A 13,199-nucleotide genomic window follows, 5' to 3' on the forward strand; every position below is an offset into this window, starting at 1 on the left:
AAATAATTTCACAAATTAGTGAGTGATGCCCATATCTTTCGGATGCCAGGTTGGCAGAGATCGTTTTGAGTTAATTTACTCTCTGGTAATTTAATTTCAGTAAATAGCTTTACAGCTACACCACACAGCCCTGCAGCTGCCAGCATGACAATTGAGAGCATAGGTGTAAAGAAGGAATATCAATGGTAGAAAAACAAAAAGAATATAAAATGTCTAGAACAGGGACCAACACCATTTAAAAGGTGGTGGAATATTCCAATTTTATGTATAATGATTTATTATACTCTATATTGTCCATAATTAGAGATGAGGTAATCAATTCTATAGAGTCAAAATTCGACCCAAAGTTTTACAAATATTCAGATTCTATGAAATAAGATTTTTTCGGTAATTTAAAGACTTATGCAGAGAGAGAGAGAGAGAGAGAAATTGGGCCCAAATTGAATTTCCGGAAATTAGTTCATCTCTATCTATCGTCATTTTAATATTGTAGAGTATGTATCATCAAACACTGATATACAGTATCTCATAAAAATGACTCCACCCCTCACATTTTTTAAATATATTTTATTATATCTTTTCATTGTACAACACTTTGATACAATGTAAATTAGTCAGTGTACAGCTGCCCTCAAAATAACTCAACACACAGTCATTAATGTCTACGCCGCTGGCAACAAAAGTGAGTACACCCCTAAGAGAAAATGGCCAAATTGTGCCCAAAGTGTCAATATTTTGTGTGGCCACCATCATTTTCCAGCACTGCCTTAACTCTCTTGGCTTGGAGTTCACTAGAGCTTCACAGGTTGCCACTGGATCCTCTTCCACTCCTTCATGACTTCACAGAGCTGGTGGATGTTAGAGACCTTGTGCTCCCCCACCTTCCGTTTGAGGATGCCCCTCAGATGCTCAATAGGCTTTAGGTCTGGAGACATGCTTGGGAAGTCCAGCACCTTTACCCTCAGTTTCTTTAGTAAAGCAGTGGTCATCTTGGAGATGTGTTTGGGGTTGTTATCATGTTCGAATACTGCCCTGTGGTCTAGTTTACAAAGGAAGGGGATTGTGCTCTGCTTCAGTATGTCACAGTACAAGTTGACATTCATGGTTCCCTCAATGAACTGTAGCTCCTCACAGCCGGCAGCAGTCATGCAGCCCCAAACCATGAGACTCCCACCACCATGCTTGACTGTAGGCAAGACACACTTGTCTTTGTACTCCTCATCTGGTTGCCGCCAGACACGCTTGACACCTTCTGAACCAAATAAGTTTATCTTGGTCTCATCAGACCACAGTACATGGTTCCCGTAATCCATTTCCTTAGTCTGCTTGTCTTCAGCAAACTGTTTGCAGGCTTTCTTGTGCATCATCTTTAGAAGAGGCTTCCTTCTGGGACGACCAATTTGATGCAGTGTGCGGCGTATGTTCTGATCACTGACATGCTGACCCCCCACCCCTTTAACCCCTGCAGCAATGCTGGCAGCACTGATACCACCTCTGGATATGATGCTAAGCAGGTGCACTCAACTTCTTTGGTCAACCATTAGAGATGGCCTTGCGGTTCGCCCGGCAGTTGTTTCGCAGCGAACTTTGCGCGTTCGCGATTCGCCAAACATGCAAACATATGGCGATGTCCGCTGGCGCCCTATTCTTTTGCATTGCGACGAACTTTGACCCATGGCACACACATCAGGTGGGACAGGACAGCCAATTGAGACGTTTCAACACATGGACACCCCCCCCACCCTATAACAGAACCCGATCTGGCAGCCATTTTACATTTTGTGTTTTGCCAATGTAGGGAGAAGTTGCTTTGTGGAGCAGGGACAGACTGTTAGGGACGCCAAACGCTAGCTAATAGGGCCACAAAAGTCTTTTTAAGGATTGGTATAGGGTGTGCTATTGATAGGTGTGATATACTGAGGGGTGTGATACTGTGATATACTTATAATATACCTTCTAACATAGAAAGTATATTATAGTGCATTTGCATTGTGCAGCAGTTGTGTGCGATTCTATTGCGATACCGCAGCTATATAGAGGGACAAGCGCTATTGGAACAACTATTTGCAATGGGTGTGATATACCTGTTGCCCCCAAAAAACTGATTAAGCGGTTTGATATACCTGCTTCCACAAAATACTGATTGACGGCTGCGATATACCTGTTACCTGTTGCCCCAAATAAACAGGGTGGTGTGATAAAACTGTTGAGGCAAAAAAAATAATTGAGGGGTGTGATATACCTGCTTCCACAAAATACTGATTAAGGGGATCGATATACCTGCTCCCACCAAATATTGATTGAGACCTGCGATATACCTGCTTCCACAAAATACTGAGTAATAGGTTTGATATACCTGCTTTCACCAATTACTGATCAAGGGGTTTGATATACCTGCTTCAACGAAATATTGATTGAGGGCTGCGATACACCTGCTTCCACAAAATACTGAATAAGGGGATTGATATACCTGCTTCCACCAAATATTGATTGACGCCTGCGATACACCTGCTTCCACAAAATACTAAGTAAGGGGTTTGATATACCTGCTTCCACCAAATACTGATTAAGGGGTTTGATATACCTGCATCCACCAAATACTGATTAAGGGGTTTGATATACATGCTTCCCCCAAATATTGAATGAGGCCTTCAATACACCTGCTTCCACAAAATACTAAGTAAGGGGTTTGATATAACTGCTTCCACCAAATACTGATTAGGAGGTTTGATATACCTGCATCAACCAAATACTGATTAAGGGGTTTGATATACATGCTTCCCCCAAATATTGAATGAGGCCTTCAATACACCTGCTTCCACAAAATACTGATTAAGGGGTTTGATATAGCTGCTTCCACCAAATACTGATTGAGGCCTGCGATACACCTTTTTCCACCAAATATTGATTAAGGGGATTGATATATCTGCTTCCACCAAATATTGATTGAGGCCTGCGAGATATCTGCTTTCACAAAATACTGATTAAGGGATTTGATATACCTGTTTTCACCAAATACTGATTAAGTCCTGCGATATACCTGCTTCCATAAAATACTGAGTAAGGTGTTTGCTATACCTGCTTCCACCAAATATTGATTGATGCCTGCAATACACCTGCTTCCACAAAATACTAATTAACGCCTGCGATAAAACTGCTTCCACAAAATACTGAGTATAGGGGTTGGATGTACCTGCTTCCACCAAATACTGATTAAGGGGTTTGATGTACCTGCTTCCACCAAATATTGACTGACGCCTGCAATACACCTGCTTCCACAAAATACTGAGTAAAGGGTTTGATATACCTGCTTTCACCAAATACTGATTAAGGGGTTTGATGTACCTGCTTCCACAAATATTGATTAAGGGGATTGATATACCTGTTTCCACCAAATATTGATTGAGGCCTGCGATACACCTGCTTCCACAAATTACTGATTAAGGGGATCGATATACCTGCTTCCACCAAATATTGATTGACGCCTGCGATATACCTGCTTCCACAAAATACTGATTAAGGGGTTTGATATACCTGTTTCAACCAAATATTAAGTGTAAAAAGTTGATGACGCTGGATAACCCTCTTGCCCAACGGCTGACCGCTGGCTTGTCGGAACTGCTAGCCCACCAACTACTGCCATATAATCTCGTGGACTCAGATGCCTTTAGAAAATGTATGGCCATTGGCACACCGCAATGGAAGGTCCCCGAGAGAAAATATTTCTCCCAGAAGGGCATCCCAGATCTATATGGCCACGTTAATCGGCAAGTAAATATATCTCTGGCACACAGACATGTGGTCTAGCAAACACGGGCAGGGAAGGTACAGTACACAACTTTTACTGTCCACTCGGTGAACCTTCTGACGGCCGTCAAGCATGTAACCTGTGGCTCCCCTGAACTTAGTCGTGCAGCGATTCGTTGCCCAATACCCCGAGGTCCAGAACGTCTTACGGCAGGCCAGGAAAATCTCTGGCCATTTTAGATCTTACACGGCCATGGCTTGCCTTGCTGACGTTCAGCGGCGACACCACCTGCCCGTCAGACTTCTGCTTTTGACAGCCCGACGCGCTGGAACTCCACCTTGTATATGCTTGATAGGCTGCTCCAGCAGCAATGTGCCGTTAACGACTAGTGATGAGCGGCAGGGGCAATATTGTAATTTGCGATATCTTGTGAATATTCAGTAGAATATTAATCATATTTGAGAATTCGTGATGATTTTCTTGATCGTGAAAATCGGGCATGTAATATGCGCGTATTTGTGTATGCGCAATACTGGCTTGGCAGAGACTGGAAAGCTTGCAGAGACTGGAAAAGATGATGGGCAGCAATTTTCGCGACGGTGAGGAAGAACTGATCACTGTAAGTAATGTTACATTATAGCACTGTATTTGATTACATTTCGCATGCATTGCAGAACAATGGTTTTATATGCAGATAGTGTTTCAAAATATTTGTGATTGCGAAAAGCTATGCTATTGATGCGAATTTGTATTTGCAATACATATAACTTCACATTTTATCAGGTCTGACCACATATTACTGCACTAAGTAAGTATTGTTGCGACATTACAGCACTATGTCTGTAGCATGTATGTATGGACAGCAGAGAAATATCTCTCAAATTCACATTGCATCCATTTTCCTGCCACACACTATATACTACACACACACACACAGTCTATAGGGTTTGTGTCCTGTTGGTCAGGAGAAGATTTCTTTGTCCTACCGCCAGTATTTTATGGTTAATTTAGGGTACTTTCACACTAGCGTTTTTCTTTCTCGGCATAGAGTTCCGTCCTAGGGGCTCTATACCGGAAAATAACTGATCATTTTTATCCCCATGCATTCTGAATGGAGAGTAATCCGTTCAGGATGCATCAGGATGTCTTCAGTTCAGTCATTTTGACTGATCAGGCAAAAGATAAAACCGCAGCATGCTACGGTTTTATCTCCGGCGAAAAAAACTGAAGACTTGCCTGAATGCCGGATCCGGCATTTTTTTCATAGGAATGTATTAGTGCCAGATCCGGCATTCAAAATAACGGAATGCCAGATCCGTCCTTCCAGTCTGCGCATGCGCAGACCGAAAAGAAGGTGAAAAAATAAATGCCGGATCCGTTTTGCCGGATGACACCGGAAAGACGGATCCAGCATTTCGATGCATTTTTTTTACTGATCAGGCATTTTTAAGACTGATCAAGATCCTGATGTCATCAGTTGGCATACGTTTTGCTCGATCCAGCCAGCAGTTCCGGCGACGGAACTTCTTGCAGGATCACTCTGCCGCAAGTGTGAAAGTACCCTTAGCGTTACCCAGTTTGCACCACAGGGAGGCGAAAAAGCTGTACACCCCATATCGTACCGTCACTTCACTAGACAGGTACATCTCTGTTCAGCTGGCCAATATCCGATTGCTCAGACCCCACACACATACAACTGCAATACAATCCGATGTTATAACGGTAACATTAAATCTAATATTTCCCCTTCAAACACTCAAATTGGCTATGTTGTTGATGACATTATTTTCAATACTTGTATTTAAAAAATTTGGGATTATATGCTTGCATCTTTATCCTGCAGCGCATGTTGGAGGGGGGGTACGACAGGACCCGGGTCCAGGATAAAAAACAGCGGATCGTGAGGGATCTAAGGAAGGAGCTTAGGAGGGAGTATAAGGGAAAGCATAGTGCGATGGCCATCATGAAACATTGGTCAGATTTAAAGAGGAGGCACATTGGCTGGATCATAGAGATCCGTGACAGAAAATGCCCAGGTACAATGCTTACATTACTTTTGTATCTCTTGCCAACACTCTGTAATGTATATATATACAGTTATGCAAATAAGTATTTCATCCCTTTACAAATGATTACTTAGTACCTGGTGTGACACGTAGCAAATCAGCCGTGTACATCATACATCTCTACATCGCTGTGAGTGTATATATATTTATACACACAATGAGGTAGACATGTATGATGTAAACGGCTGATTTTGTACATTTCACACACACATAAATATATATATATATACGTGTGTGTGTATATATGCATAAACGGCAATCATCATTCTGTATTCCAGTAAAAGGCCCCGTCCATCATTACATTAGATACATCCCCCACTTAATTAATTTGCATTTGTTATGAGTAGGGTTGAGCAAACCTGAACTGTAAAGTTCGGGTTCGTACCGAACTTTACGGTGTTCGGCACCCGAACCCGAACATTTTAGTAAAAGTTCGGGTTCGGTGTTCGGGTAATATTAATATACCATCGCATCGGAGTTTTCTCCAATCCGATGGTATATTTTAACTTGAAGCGTCCCCATCACCATGGGAACGCCTCTATGTTAGAATATACCATCGGATTTGAGTTAGATAGTGAAAACTCAGATCCGACAGTATATTCTAACACAGAAGCGTTCCCATAGTGATGGGGACGCTTCAAGTTAGAATATACTGAAAATTGTGGACATAACGGCCCCCTGCTGCCTGGCAGCACCCGATCTCTTACAGGGGGCTGTGATCCACACAATTAACCCCTCAGGTGCCAGGGGCCAGACCCCCCTCCCTCCCCAGTATTAAAATCATTGTTGGCCAGTGCGCCCCCCCTCCCTCCCCAGTATTAAAATCATTGGCGGCCAGTGCGGCCCCCCCACCCCCCTATTAAAATCATTGGTGTCCAGTGCGGCCTTCCCTCTCCCCCCACCTCTAATTAAAGTCATTGGTGGCTAGTGCGGCCCCCCCACCCCCAATTAAAATCATTTGTGTCCAGTGCGGCCTCCCCTCTCCCCCCCTAATTAAAATCATTGGTTAACAACCCCCCTTCATGATTGGTGGCAGCGGAGCGGCAGTTCTGATCAGAGTCCCAGTTTAATCGCTAGGGCTCCGATCGGTTACCATGGCAGCCAGGACGCTACTGCAGTCCTGGCTGCCATGGTTACTTAGCACTTTTAGCAGCATTAGCACTGTCTGTGGCCGGCCGGCGCTCCTCCTACTGGTAAGTGAATGGTCTGTGCGGCGCAATGCTTATAGCACAGACCTGTCACTTACCAGTAGGAGGAGCGCCCGGCCGGCCACAGACAGCGCATGTAAGTATAATGCTGCTAAAAGTGCTAAGTAACCATGGCAGCCAGGACTGAAGTAGCGTCCTGGCTGCCATGGTAACCGATCGGAGCCCCATAGATTAAACTGGGACTCCGATCGGAACTGCCGCTCCGCTGCCACCAATGATAGGGGGGAGGGGGCTGTTAACCTGTGGCCACTGCCACCAATGATTTTAATTAGGGGTGAGGGGGAGAGGGGAGGCCGCACTGGACACCAATGATTTTAATAGGGGGGGGCCGCACTAACCACCAATGATTTTAATAGGGGGGGTGGGGGGGGCGCCGCACTGGCCAACAATGATTTTAATACTGAGGAGGGAGGGGGTCTGAGGGTGCGGCACCTGAGGGGTTAATTGTGCGGATCACAGCCCCCTGTAAGAGATCAGGTGCTGCCAGGCAGCAGGGGGCAGTTATGTACACAGTTCTTAATATATTCTAACTTGAAGCGTCCCCATCACCATGGGAACGCCTCTGTGTTAGAATATACTGTCGGATCTGAGTTTTCACGATCGTGAAAACTCAGATCTGAAAAAGCTAATACTATTATTTTCCATTAAAACCATGTTATAACGGAGAATAATAAAGTGAAGTTCGGGTTCCCATTGACTTCAATGGGGTTCGGGTTCGGGTCCAAATTCGGATCAAGTTCGGGTCCCGAACCAGAACTTTTTATTAAAGTTCGGCCGAACTCCCTAAACCCGAACATCTAGGTGTTCACTCAACTCTAGTTATGAGTTATGAGTTGTTTGTCAAAATTATGAATATTGAGTGATTACAGGGGTTCCCGTTCCATCAGTTCGCCGCAGGCGTTCCACGGAGGATTTGGAGGTGGTGGAGGTCTCCGTAGAGGAGGGGGAGGGAGAGCAAGCGGGACCCTCCCAGAATGTGCATGCCCCTCCCCCACCTGATGTTGGCAAAGTGGTGGAGGTGGCGGCGGAAGAGGCCGGACCCTCCCATCAGCCGGATTCCCCCCCTAGCTCATGATGAGGAGGATGTCACCAGCCCCCGCCAGGAGGGTAAATATGTGCACACAGCAATATAATTCTGTATACATAAAATCTTCAGAAACATTAACCCTTTCTACCCCAGGCCAGTTTTCAACTTCCTGCCCAGGCCATTTTTTGAAAATCTGACACGTGTCACTTTATGTGTTAATTACTTTAAAAAGCTTTTACTTATCCAGGCCATTGTGAGATTTTCTCGTCACATATTGTACTTCATGATAGTGGTAAAATTGATTACAAAAATATATTTTTTATTCTTAAAAAAAAACTAACTTACCAAAAATTGGGAAAAATTTGCAAATTTCCAAATTTTAATTTCTCTTCTTTTATAATAGATAGTAATACCTCCAAAAATAGTTATTACTTTGCATTCCCCATATGCCTACTTCATGTTTGGATCTTTTTGAAGAATATTTTTTTTGGGTAGATGTTATTAGGCTTAGAAGTTTAGAATAAAATCCTAAAATTTTTAAGAACTGCTCCAAACCCCATTTTTTTCAGATCCAGTTCAGTTATGAAGTCACTTTCTGGGGCTTACATTGTGGAAACCACCCATAAATCACCCCATTTTAGAAACTACCCCCCTTAAGCTAGTCAAAACTGATTCTGCATACTTTGTTAACCCTTTAGGTGGCCCACGAGAATAAAATGAAGATGGGAATGAAATTTCAAAAAATCATTATTTTAGCAGATTTTAAATTTGAATCAATTTTTCTGTAACACATTAAAGGTTAACAGCCAAACAAAACTCAAAATCTATCACCCTGAATCTGGAATTTAAAAAAACACCCCATGTGTGCTCAAAAACTGATGTATGGCCACACAGCAGGCTTCAGAGTGGAAGGATCACCATATGGCATTAGGAGAGAGGATTTAGCTTGAATGGTAATTGGGAGCTATGTCGCATGTGAAGATACCCTGAGGTGGCCCTACAGTGGAAAACCCCAAAAAGTGACTCCATTCCGGAAACTACACCCCTCAAGGAATATACTGAGCACTTTGAATCATCAGGCATTTCACAGAATTAGGAAACGCTTGGCTGTGAAAAATAAAAATTACAGTACATTTTTTTCCAGATAAAGTTGCTTTACACCCACATTTTTCACTTTCACAAAGGGTTACCAGACAAAATGCAGCCCACATTTAGTTTCCCATTTTCCCCCGAATACGCCAAAAAATTATATATGGGCGCATGGCAGGGCTCTAGAGTAGAACTGCCAAATATGAATTTTGATGACAGGCCTGAATTGGCAGACGTGTATTTTAGGTGCCATGTCGCATTGAATAAATTCCTGAGGTCCCCCAGAAAAGAAACCCCCCACAAGTGACCCCATTTTGGAAGAGCACCCCTGTACGAACATTTTAAGGGGTGAAAGGGTACTTTTGACCTAACAGTTGTCTCACATGACAAATTATGTATTGGTTGTTGGAAAGTGGAAATGCAAGCGAGGCGGACTAAATCAGAGATATAAAGTGGAAATATTACAGGGAGCATAAAGGATGAAATAAAATTTATTCACCATGGATGAGTGGTAGATTTTATAAACACTCCTGCCTGCACAGGCCAGGTTTTTCAGGGCAGGTTTCACAGTGGTAAATGGTGTCCTTCCTTATCCCCCTTTTTGAACACACTCTGCATCTTTTTTGAGTCCTTCCCTTTCTTGCTGTCTGGGGGACTTTAGCTGGGAATGATCTGGAACAGCTGCAAATGAAAAAAAAAATCTGTGCAACAATTCCGGATGTTCTTTTTCTTTATTCTTCTTTTTTCTTTTCAGCGTGAAGGGGGTTAAATCGCAGTGGTGTGCACCACAAGTCCCAGCAAGCCACAAGCAGCACAGAAAGGTACATGACCTCTCTGCATGCAGTCACCAGCTAGAATGGCTGCATGCAGGGAAGTTCTGCCTCTTCATGTACAGCTAAAGCCCTGCCATTGTCTGGAGCATTGTTCCAGCCAATAAAAGCGCTGGCAGACGACCCAAAACACTGATGTCCCCTGCCTCACCTTGGAGTAGACAGGTGATGACTTTTTCATCATCGGTCACCGCCACATGTCACCCACCGCCCCCAAGCCCCTGCAGCTTCGGAGCTGCAATGCGCATGTGTAAGGAATCCGGCCAATAGCAGCGATCGGGGCTGCAAGGGGCCGGAAAAACCTCCCACAGCCCTTAAATACATGGCTGCCTGCTCGGCAGAGCAGCCTTTGCACCCCAGTTCCCGAACGATTATGCCTGGTGGTCGGGTGTTTGTGGCGCCGGCAAAGAAGGTGAAGGAGATCTATGAGCAGCAGCGGAAGTTTGCACTGAAGGTGCAGCAGTTTGATGAGCTGCAACTAAATCAGATGCAGGAGTTGTGTGACCTGCACGAGCTACTTAAAAAGTTGCCATAGAGCGATGTTTGGCTCCGACTTTTGAATAAATAGTTTTTGCAGTTAAAACGTGTGTGTACTTTTTTAATACAGTTTTTTTAATACTGTTATGTTTTCACGTCATTTTAAATAATAAGGTTGCAGTAAGGCCCCTTTAGTCCATGGCAAACTCACCAGGATCAGGACAGACAGCAGCAGCAGCGGACAGGACGGTCTTTAACGCGAGGCAAAAGGGGCAGCTGGCCACTGCCCACAAATTAAATGACATTGTTTAATAGCATTCTTTAACACAGAATGCTAAGTAAAATGTCCATTGAGGGTTAAAAAAATAATAATAATTACTCACCTCGTCCGCTTGATCACGCAGCCGTTATCGTCTTCTTTTTTTCTTCTTGCAGGACCTGCAAAAGGACCTTCGATTATGTCAGCGCAGGTCCTGCTGAATGAAGATAGAAGGATCTTGTATTTTCATTCGGCAGGACCTGCGCTGATGTCACCACGTTCACCACGTAGTGAGCACGATGACGTCATTGAAGGTCATTTTGCAGGTACTGCAAGGTGAAGAAAGAAGATGATAATGGCTGCGCGATCAAGCGGATGAGGTGAGTAATTATTTAATTATTTTTTAAAACCATTTATTAACTGCCTGAATAAATAGAACGCTTAAAATACAATTGTATTAGGTACTACTTATTAAAAATTTGTGGCTCTCCACTAGATTTACAAAAACAGGCTCAATGTGAGTTATAAGGATACAGCAACCATTTTAAGCGTTCTATTTATTCAGGCAGTTAATCAATGGTATAGAATTTAGTATAACGCAAATCTAGTCATCAAATATAAGCAGCACTTAGCATTAAAGACTACTATTATTTTCCATTATAACCATGTTATAATGGAAAAAAATAAAATATACAGAACACCGAACCCAAACCCAAACTTCAGTGAAGAAGTCCGGGTTTGGGTCTGGGTACCAACATTCAGTTTTTTATCACGTGCGTGCAAAATGCAGACAAAACTGACTGAAATTGCGTGCGCGTGTGTGTTGTGGTGGAGGGCGTGATTGCATGCTAGGGTGTGGGAAAGCGGGATCCAGGGGGCCCAAGTAAATTCTTGTCCAATCAATATTAAAGACGGCCCTGGCAGCGGGTAATTGTACTGGTGGAGTATACAACTTACACATAACTCAGCAGGCTCAGGACAGACAGCAGCAACAGGTACATGGTAACGGTGGAGTAAAAGGCCTACACATAACTCAGCAGGATCAGGACAGACAGCAGCAGGTAAAGGTAATGGTGTAGTATAAGGCCTACCCATAACTCAGCATGATCAGGACAGACTGGTTCTTTGCAGCAGGAATGTGTTCCCAGGAATGGGCCCCCACCAGACCAGGGCAACACCACAAATAAACTTAGACACCATAGACAGCAGCAAGTTCTTCTTCTAGAGCAGGAATGTGTTCACAGGAATGGTCCCCAACCAGACTGGGGCAACCCCACAAATAAACATAGACACCTCTGACAGCAGTAGGTTCTTTGTCTAGAGCAGGAATGCGCTCCCATGCATACAAAATGCAATATTTTCCATTGAAATAGTTTTTTTCAAAGGTATTTTAAATTTGTAAAGCCCAATTTAGCTCCACACGCCGCCCACATCGGTCTGCTCTCAGTTTCCATATCGAGCACATTGAGTCTGGAGCAGAACACTGCGGTAACCTCAACCGGCTGTGCCGTGTGCGGATTCCTCCAAGCCAGAAGGCAGCAGGACTGGTGGGGTTTAGCCGCGGCTCTCTCATCCTACTTTTGTCTGTGGTTTTAGGGGATCCCTGGTGTTGTCCGTGGTTGGGGTGAGGGGAGCGAGGACCACATTTTTTCTGGGCAATGAGCAGGAGCCAGGGCGCTCCACCACTTCCAATTTATAGTAAATGGGGGCCTTCATGCTCCAGTGTTTGAAGAGGGACTCCTGTATAAAAAGCATAAAGGACAAGGAGCAGTACTGGGTAGCAACGTACTTAGACCCCCGGTACAAACACAAAATGGTGGACATGTTACCAGCATCACAGAGGGCTGTCAGAATGCAGCATTTCCAGGCCTTGCTGCGAGAGATGCCGCATTCTTCTGTTGCGGGTGCTGGCAGAGGAATTTCCACCCTCAGCGAAACAGGTGCGGGTACCAATCCTGCCGCGCCTGCAAGAAGAGGGCGGTTTGAAGATGTGTTGGTCACTTTGGATATGAGATCATTCTTGCAACCAACCCATCGACAGCCTTCCCTGGATCCAGCCTCAGGGAATGCTTAGACCAACAGGTGTCTGACCACATCGGGTTAACAGCCGATGTGGATGCTCTGAGAAGTGAGGAACCCCTGGACTACTGGGTGTGCAGGCTTGACCTGTGGCCAGAGCTGGCTCAATTTGCCATCGAACTCTTGGCTCGCCCCTCGTCGGGTGTCCTGTCCAAAAGGACGTTCAGCGCAGCAGGGGGGATCGTGACCGATAAGCACACTCGCCTAGCTCACGACAGTGTGGACTACCTCACATTTCTAAAAATGAATGAGGCATGGATCTCGGAGGAATTCAACACCTGTGACGACCACGTGTAATTGAATTTCCTCATGCCAATCCACACAGAACAAACAATGGTCCTTGTCTTATGTATATACAGTGGCATTAAAGGCTTTTTCTGTCAGGTGAATGCCTAATTTTTGAGGCATCTACTCCA

Source organism: Bufo bufo, chromosome 3 (assembly GCF_905171765.1).
Source record: "Bufo bufo chromosome 3, aBufBuf1.1, whole genome shotgun sequence".
Classification (NCBI taxonomy): domain Eukaryota; kingdom Metazoa; phylum Chordata; class Amphibia; order Anura; family Bufonidae; genus Bufo; species Bufo bufo.